This window comes from Oratosquilla oratoria, chromosome 26, assembly GCF_046742065.1.
Source record: "Oratosquilla oratoria isolate Oo_2021 chromosome 26, ASM4674206v1, whole genome shotgun sequence".
Classification (NCBI taxonomy): Eukaryota; Metazoa; Arthropoda; class Malacostraca; order Stomatopoda; family Squillidae; genus Oratosquilla; species Oratosquilla oratoria.
In genome coordinates, this window is record NC_134802.1 from 37,491,723 (window position 1) to 37,501,722 (window position 10,000).

Here is a 10,000-nt window from a genome sequence, read left to right on the forward strand (position 1 = left end):
GAAATTAGTCTACTTTCCTCTCTGTCTTTTCTTGTCGAACTTAATCTATTATTCGTCTTCCATTTTTTTTTCTATTCTTACTTCTTGGTTTCGTTTCTTTTCTTGGGTGATCGGCAGATTACATAATGATATAATTAGTATGATAACGATGAAGATAATGATGGATATATTTATACGAATAAAGGGAAGACAAGGAGAAATATGGTTTGATTTGATGAAATTATATATGTCTATATGAATGTTTTTTTAAACACTTGTCGGAAGACTAGCCTGCATAAAGGATTTGATGAATTATAGTACATACCACGTTCTACACGAGTGCCCTCGGCAGAATGATTAGTCCGTGAACAAATTAGTTCTGTTTTGAAGGGTCAGTGTAGTACAGGCGGTACAGTCCTCGCTTTATATGAAGCATTCCGCTCTGGCGGGGGTTCGAATCCCAGCAGATGAGTTTATTTCCAGTTTATATGAATGTAATACATCCCTTTCGTGTCATCCCTCCTTCCTCCTTTATTCTTCATTTCCTCTTTTCTTCCTTTTTATTGATTTTTCTCTTTAATCTTTTATATATCTATCAGTCATTTTTCTTTTTGTATAACTTTTTTTCCATCTCTCTCTTAATTTCCTACCTATCTCCTTAATTCTAATATCTCGTTGCGTTTCATTCTATCATTCATTTATCTGTTTGTATAGATTTTTTTCTATCTCTCGCCTAGTTTCCTATATCCTTAATTCTAATGTCTCGTTGCGATTCATTTTTTTTTCTATTTTCTCTTCTCTTTTCAACTTAACTCTCGTTTTCTCCTTTCTCCTCTTACCTTCGTCGTTCTTATTTTATTTGTTTAATATTTTCTCTCTGTTGTTTATTCTTCTTATTTGCTACATATTCTCTGCTTCGTGTTCCTCACCTGCCTCTATTCTCTCCTCTCTTTGCTCTTATAACACTCTGATTTGCAAATATTATCTCTTTTCCTTTTTCTTATTTCTCATTTTCTCCATGTTGTTCTCTATATCCTTTCTTCTCTTTCTTCTATATTCGGTTGATTTCTTATTCTTCCTGTTCTCTGTATTCTCTTTGCTATTTCATTCTCTCCTCATTTTCTCCTATGCATAGCTTTCTTTCTCCTCTCTTGGGTAGAAATCTCTCAGAGTCCAATATGAAGCGGGCTTCAAGTGTGTCATTTCTCTCTGTCCGTCTTTATTTCTCTCTCCCACTCTCTCTCTCTCTCTCTCTCTCTCTCTCTCTCTCTCTCTCTCTCTCTCTCTCTCTCTCTCTCTTCTCTCTCTCTCTCTCTCTCTCTCTCTCTCTCTCTCTCTCTCTCTCTCTCTCTCTCTCTCTCTCTCTCTCTCTCTCTCTCTCTCTCTCTCTCTCTCTCTCTCTCTCTCTCTCTCTCTCTCTCTCTCTCTCTCTCTCTCTCTCTCTCTCTCTCTCTCTCTCTCTCTCTCTCTCTGTGAGTTTGTGTGTGTGTGTGTGTGTGTGTGTGTGTGTGTGTGTGTGTGTGTGTGTGTGTGTGTGTGTGTGTGTGTATGTGTGTGCGTGTGCGTGTGTGTGTATGTGTGTGTGTGTGTGTGTGTGTGTGTGTGTGTGTGTGTGTGTGTGTGTGTGTGTGTGTGTGTGTGTGTGTGTGTGTGTGTGTGTGTGTGTGTGTGTGTGTTTGTGTGTGTGTGTGTGTGTGTGTGTGTGTGTGTGTGTGTGTGTGTGTGTGTGTGTGTGTGTGTGTGTGTGTGTGTGTGTGTGTGTGTGTGTGTGTGTGTGTGTGTGTGTGTGCGTGTGTGTGTGTATGTTTCTTCCTGCTAGGTTGTAGAATGTGTGTCTGGGTATTTTTCTCCGTGTCTGCCCGTCTTTATGACTGTCAATCTGAAGATCTGTCAGCCTCAACGTGTGTGAGCTCAACGGTTTGTCTGTCTACTTATGTGGTGGTCTACTAGTATCATGATTTTGGTTTGTCTGTCTCTCTTTATTTATTTATTTTTTGTTCATCTGTCCTCATAATTATGCAAACAAATCAACATATACAAATGCGTTTACTCACGCCTCCCCCCCCAACAAACACGTTTGTATGGGTACATTCATCTATACTCAATGGAAAACAAGCTGTATATTTTTTATTTTTTATTTCAGCATATGTGTCTAACATTATGATTCTTGCTCTAAGAATTTGTAGTATAGTTCGCTATAGTTAAAAAACTAGACTACAGCTATAAAGACCTTAGCACGTACTTTCTTTGTGTTAAATGGTTCATTTTGGTAGGAAACAGGTGATTTTATTCATATGTAGATAAACCCTATGTTAGGAAGTGAAATAAACTTTTCCAATTAAACCCTGTCTTATCTGGTAGTGATAACCCACTCATAGTCTGAGGATGCGTGTGAACTTTTTCGATTGTAGAAACATTAAGGAATGTATGGGAATATCAGAGAATACGGAACAATTAAAACAAAACGAAAGATAAAAGCAAATGCAAACAAGAGTCGAAGGGACATCACGTAATTTGAGAATACATATGTATGAAATATTACAAAAGATTGAAAAAATACGAAAAGTTACAAAGGAGGCGAAAGAATATCAAAACATTTGATCTCCACAATAGTGTTTATTTTGGAGTTGTTTATGCATTGGCATACTCAAAGTTGGCTTTTGTTTTGTGTGTTTGAAATACTTGCGAAATAAAGAAATAGCATTTTACTAATACATACATACATACATACCCCCCTACACGGGGGGTAGCCAAAAAGAAAAAGGCATAGAAACCACTCCCACCCATTCTATTTCCTATATATTCCACTACTCTCCACCCTCCTCCCTCCCTCTTATCTTGGCACCTCCTGGATGACGGGTCATTCCTGTATCCTGTCCACTGCCCTGGTTCAGAAGCAGTGTCACAAGACACAGCACATCCACAGCAAGGCCGCTTCATAAATTCGGCGAACCCTCCTCTCCATCCCCTCATGCAGAAAAGGAAAAGACGGGAAGAAATCCCTACGGGCTGCGTCAATTTTTTTCTCATACATACTTCCTCACCCCCCCGTTCCCCACCCACTCCCACTCATGCATCACAGCATCATCTATACACAACCCCTCTCCATTCACCCTTATCTTCTGTCCTCTCCCGTCCTTCCTCCACAGACATTCCTCTCTTTTGTAATGCCCCTCTCACCCCATCCATCCATCTCATCCTAGGACGCCCCCTCATATTCACTCCTTCCAACTCTGCTTTCCACACTTCTTTTACTAATCTTTCTTCACTCATTCTCTCCATGTGTCCAAACCATCCTAATACTCTTTCATCAATCCTATCTCCCAACTCCCTTTCCACCCCTGTTCTCCTCCTCACCTCCTCATTTCTCACTCTATCCAGTCCAGTAACCCCTATCATACTTCTCAGACATTTCATCTCAAACACATTCAAACTCCTTTTCTCTTCCTCTCTCATGTTCCATGTTTCTGCCCCGTACAATGCTGTTGGCACAATCACTCCTTCATGTAACCTCCTCTTAGCATTCATTCCCAGATGTCTATTTCTCAATACACTTTTCAATCCACCAAAGCATTTACTCGCTTCTCTCAATCTACATTCTACCTCCACCTCCACTCCTCCCTTTCCTGCCACATTCGCACCCAAGTATCTAAAACGATCCACCTCCTCCAGTCTTTCACCCTTATGCTCACTTCCAGCCTGCTGTCACTCTCTCCCTTTGTACATCTCATGACCTTACTTTTCCCCACATTTATCTTCAATTCCTCCTTTCACACACTTTCTCAAACTCTGTCACTAACTTCCTCAATCCCACCTCTGATCCTGCTACAAGCGCAGTGTCGTCAGCAAACAACAACTGGCTCACCTCCCACTTTTGTCCATTTTCTTTAATTATTCCTAACCCCATCCATGTAAAGATTGAACAGCCAGGGCGACATAACACATCCCTGATGAAGTCCCACCTTTACCTCAAACCATTCACTCTCTCCATTTCTAATCCTAACACAAGCTCTACTACTCTCGTAAAAACTCTTGACTGCCATTAACACCTTTCCTCCCATTCCATATATCTGCAGTACTTCCCACAGTGCCTTCCTGTCTACCCTGTTGCGAGCCTTTTCCAGATCCATAATAGCCCAAAAACCATCCTTACCTTTTCATATAGCTTTCTCACATATCTGCCTTACCACAAAAATCTGATCTACACATCCCCTACCTGTCCTAAACCCACATTGTTCCTCACCAATTAGTCCCTCTCTTCCTCTCCTAATCCTCTCAATCAAGACCCTCCCATAAGCCTTCCCAACTACACTCAACAAGCTGATCCCTCTGTAAGTACTACACTCACACTTGTCCCCCTTTCCCTTGTAAAGCGGAACTATACAGGCACTCCTCCAGTCCTCCGGCACTCTACCCTTTGTTAAACAAACATTAAATAACCTCACCACCTAATCCATAATAACTGTACCTCCTTTCTTCAGACATTCTGCATGGCATCCATCCAGACTAGGTGCCTTACCTGCTCTCATAATCTTAACAGCTGCTTTCACTTCATTCTTTCCTGTTTCTCCTCCATTTTCCTCACTCCTCACTCTCATTTTTTTAGCGCTTCCCACTGCAACTACCTTTCCCTCCCTATCCTCCTTCACATTTATCAACTCCCTAAAATAATCTGCCCACCTTCCTCTCACTGCCTTCTTTTCCATTATCATCTCTCCATCTGCACCTTTTACCTTTTCTTCTCTATTTGATTCGCCTCCTCTTTCTCTTTTAATTTCCTTCTAAAAGATCTTTATTGCTTTCAAAAAAATTTCATACTCATACCCCATTTCACATCTGCTCTCCTGTTTGCTTCCTTTATCTTATGCTTAACTTCCTTTCTCTTTACCTTGTACCTCTCATACGATTCCCTCGTCCTCATTCGTAGCCAATATATGAATGCCTGCTTCTTCTCTTCTACACCTTTCTTTGCTTCCTCATCCCACCACTCACTACCTTTCCCTCTATTTCCTCCCGCCCTCCTTGTTCCACACACCATCTTTGCACACCTTATGACTCCCTCCTTGAACCATCCCCATTCCTCCTCCACTCCTAGTTCTACTCTATCCTTTACTCCCTCCCACTCCTCTTAAAGCTTTTTTCTTATACTCATTCTCCTTTTTTCTCATTTAAGCAATTCACTCTAAATACCTCCCTACCCTTTGCCCTTTTCCACTTTCTCCACCTATTCTTCACTCTAAATTTACCTTCCACCAGAAAATTATCTGATATTCCCCCACTCTCTCCCCTTAGAACATGTACATCCTTAACTCCTCCTACCATACTCCTGGTCACCACTATATAGTCCATTAATGCTCTATCTGCCACCCTTCCATCCACAACCCTCTCCCATGTGTACTTGTGCTTGACTTTCTTCCTAAACACTTCATTTGCTATCATCAACTCTCTTTCAAGACACATCTCCACCATCAAACCTCTACTACGATTTTGACCTGGAACTCCATGCTTCCCAATCACTCCGTCTATCGGTTCATTTCCAACCCTAGCATTAAGGTCTTCCAATACAACTACATTGACATTTCTCCCTAATTCTCTATGCACTCATTTATATCTACCCAAAAAGCCTCCATTTCTTCTACGCTCTTCTCACTACCAGCTCCATACGCACTTACAATAACCCACATCTCCTTTCCCAGCTCCACCTTCATCCACATCAACCTTGACGAAACCTCCTTCCACTCCACTACCCGCTTACTTATCTCTTCATTTACTAGTATAGCCACCCCTTCTCTCCCTCGTCCCCTCTTCACTCCTGAGTACCTCCCAGCTACACTCCCAAACTTACACTCGCCCTTTACGTTTCATTTTAGCTTTACTCAAAGCCAGCACATCCATCTTTCTTCTCACAAACATACTGCCTATATCTTCCCTTTTACTCGCACCTGTACCACATCCACGCACATTAAAAGACCCAGACCTGAGGGTACTGATTGGAAAACTCCCAGGCCCTCTTATGCCTTTACTTATTCTTTTAGGAATGTCCCCTTTTGGGGCTATAGGTTGTAGGACTCCTAATCCCACCCCCCGTCCGTTTTTTGTCGCCTTTTACGACTCAAGTGGAAACACTTGGTAGTATACTGCATTCTCTTCCCTCACCACAGGGTCGGCAAAAAAAGGAAATGAATATTCAGAGAAATAGTACAGGACAGTAACAAGGGGTTGGGGGACAGCATAAGGGAGAGATAATCGTAGTATAAAAGTGTTATAATTTCTCTATGAACAGAGTTTTCCTCTATCACAGACAAAATTATGTGTGGCTCTGGTCCGTAGGGGCGCGCCACATAGACCCTAAAATATCAACTGCATGCTACTTTAACACAAAAATATGCAGCCAATACCCCAGACGGGGATTTTATTAGTGACATTAGAAAAAGAAAATAAACATAGAATTATGAAAACAATATATATATTTTTTTCGAATGTTAGACAAATTCTAAAGACTTTCTTTCAGCATTTGGTCGTACTAATAAGAGTAGTAGTATTGGTGGTAGTAGTTGTAGTAGAAATCGTAGTAGTAGTAGTAGTAGTAGTAGTAGTAGTAGTAGTAGTAGTAGTAGTAGTAGTAGTAGTAGTAGTAGTGGTGGTGGTGGTAGTAGTAGTAGTAGTAGTATCTTAAAATCCTTATCCTTATCCAATTTCTCTTCTACATCTCTCCTTTTTCCCTATCTCTCTCTCCCTTCGCATCCTCTCCCCTTCCATCTATCTGCCTTCCGCCTCACTCGACCTCTCTCCCCTTACACACACACACTCTCTCTCTCTCTCTCTCTCTCTCTCTCTCTCTCTCTCTCTCTCTCTCTCTCTCTCTCTCTCTCTCTCTCTCTCTCTTTCTCTCTCTCTCTCTCCCCCTCTCTCTCTCTGTCTGACTCTCTCTCCCTTTCTTTCTTCATCTGTCTCTTTCTCCCACTCTCTTTCTCCTTCTCTCGCCTCCACTTTCTCTTCTTTTACTTCTCTCATCCTTATTATTTCTCCCTCAAAATCCTCCCCTCTATCTCTCTGTCTCTGACAATCCCTCTCTATCTGTCTGTAAGTCTGTCTGTCTGTCTGTCTCACCCTATCTCTTTCTTTATCTCTCTCTATATCTAGCTATCTATCTACCTATCTATCTACCCATCTATCTACCTATCTATCTACCTATCTATCTACCTATCTATCTACCTATCTATCTACCTATCTATCTACCTATCTATCTATCTACTTGTCTATCTATCAATCTATCTATCTATCTATCTATCTCTCCCTTTCTCTCTCCCTCACGCTGTCTCTTACTTTCTCATCCCCTCCTGTTACCCACCTGTTCCTCCTCTTACTTTCTCATCCTCTCCTATTACCCATCTCCTCCTTCGCTTCACTTCCTTTAGCATTTCTCTCCTCCTGCTCCCTCCAAATCTATATTCATCTTACGTAACTACCATCGAATCTCACGCCCTGACTTTTTTTCCATAGCTGCCCCTCACATTATATATGCGCAATTGCATTCGCGGGTACCCCTACCTCTTTCACCCCTCTTTTCCAAATGCTCTCTCTCTCTCTCTCTCTCTCTCTCTCTCTCTCTCTCTCTCTCTCTCTCTCTCTCTCTATATATATATATATATATATATATATATACATATATCTCTATCCTACGTTTTTCTCAGACCTGCATGAGTTCTCTCAGACAAACACGAGGGGAAATTGTGATATATCATGTGAGAACTGGGTACTGGCAAGCCAGAGGACGAACAGAAAATGTCGGAAGGAATTAAATTACCACAGAGGCTGGCACAGGTGGGGACTGGTGAGTCTAGCATTATCCATTTAAGTCACCCAAGGACTAGGAGTCCCACCCGAGATGGTCGGCAAAACATGCTGCGTTTGTGCATCTGCACAGCAAAATTGCAGGCAATGCGCATGCGTCAAAAGTGGAAGAAAATGCACAAACTGCAGAAGAGGAGGGGAATGCAGAAATCAAGGGAAGCAACAACCGCCAGAGGTGGGGAGTGGTCAACTGGGAGAAGATGTGGAGAATGTGGAGGATGCGATGGGATGGAGATGAACGTGGGGTGGTCTTGTGAGTGAAAGAGATTCAGATGATGGAAATGATCCTATGAACTTGAGGCAGGAGGACGAAACCCCACGTCATCAAGAGCAGCAGGGTGGGAGAGGGGAAGGCAGATTCTGGCAGACGTGGCAGCAGCCCAGGGTTAAGGAGTGGCTGGACGACCCCTACAACAAGATTCTTACCTTCTCCCCAGGAAACCTCTTCACCCCGCCTAAATACAAAGCAACCAAACGCCTAGTAGAGGAAATTACCCATTCATTAAGAGCACATATAAACTCATCTCCCTACGCCCCGATGGTACTAAAAACAATAGCTATCCTTCCACACTTTACATATCAGAGGACCCACAGAAAATCTAAGCACTCGGAAAATCTCCAAACATTGCAACGGAGGATGGGACGGTGGGAAAAGGGAGAAGTGGAGCAACTGTTGATGGAAGCACAGACCATCCAAGATGGACTCAACAAGGGCATCAACAGAAGGAAAAGTCCAAAAGACAAAGCCAAGGATTTTGCAGACAAGATGAGGCAGGGAAAGGTTGCGGCTGCTATGAGGTCGCTCGCAGGGGAGAATGAAGATCCTGGAGTTCTACCCCTAAACGAGGAAACGTTAAAGATCCCGAAAGAAAAATATCCAAAAGCAAGACCAACAAACCTGGACTCTAAATTCAATGGTGACTACCTCCCACCCCACGAGGTAGTCTTTGACAGCATCACAAGAGAAAGGATCTGGAACCTTGCTCTACACAACCAGGGGACGGCGGAACCATCGGGATTAGATGCGTCTGGGTGAAAATGTCTTCTCAGTACCAGCCTATTTGGAACGGCAGCGGGGGGGACTGCAGGAGGCCATCGCTGGAGGCACACACAGCGTTCAGACTTATCCCGCTGAATAAGAAGCCTGGCTGCCATCCGATTGGTATAGGCGAGGTGTTGAGAATAATAATAGGAAAACCCATCATGGAAGTCTAGAAGGACGAGGAGCGAGAAGCGGCTGGCAACCTGCTGGTGTGCGCAGAGTAACAGGCGGGTTTCGAGGCAGTAGTCCACGCCATGAGGAAGATATTGAAGGAACCAGACTGCGAAACAGTTCTATTAGTCGATGCATCAAACGCATTCAACAACTCAAATAGAGAGGCTGCTATACACAACATCAAAATCAAGTGCCCAGTATTGGCCAAGTACGTGGAGAACACATACAGAGAACCTGCAAAGCTATTTGTTACCAACAGGATTGAGAAAAAGAGACGAAAGTGGAGATCATCAAATCCACGAAAGGCATCACTCAGGGAAACCCGGTGGCCATGGCAATGTACGCGCTTGGTCTTATGCACCTGCAGCAGAGGATACAGTATGAGGACACCAGGGTCAAACAGGTAGCATATGCAGATGATCTCACGGAGGCAGGAAAAGTAGCTGACTTAAAAAAGTGGTGGGATCTGGTGTTGGCACACGGCCCGGACTTGGGTTACATCCTGAATGCAAAGAAGTCTGTCCTCATAGTGAAGCCAGAGTACTTTGACAATACCAAAATCCTCTTTGAGAATAGTGAAGCAAAGGTAACAAAAGAGGGGGAAAGACATCTCGGTGCAGTGATCGGCTCAGAATCCTTTAAAAAGCAATATGTTGAAAAGAAAGTTAACGAATGGGTGCCGAAAGTTAGGGTTCTAGCCAATTTTGCAAAGACCGAACCGCAGGCGGCATATGCCGCATTCATATATGGTGTTAAACATAAGTGGAACTACATATTAAGAACGGTACCGAACATCAACGACCTACCAAGACCCCTTGAAGAAACCATCAGAAACAAGCTAATACCTGCCATCACCAACGGACGGACAATAAACAAAGAGGAAAGAAAATTTATTGAACTTCCACCTAGAATGGGAGGGCTAGGTATCTCCAACCCGCTAAACCTTGCCAA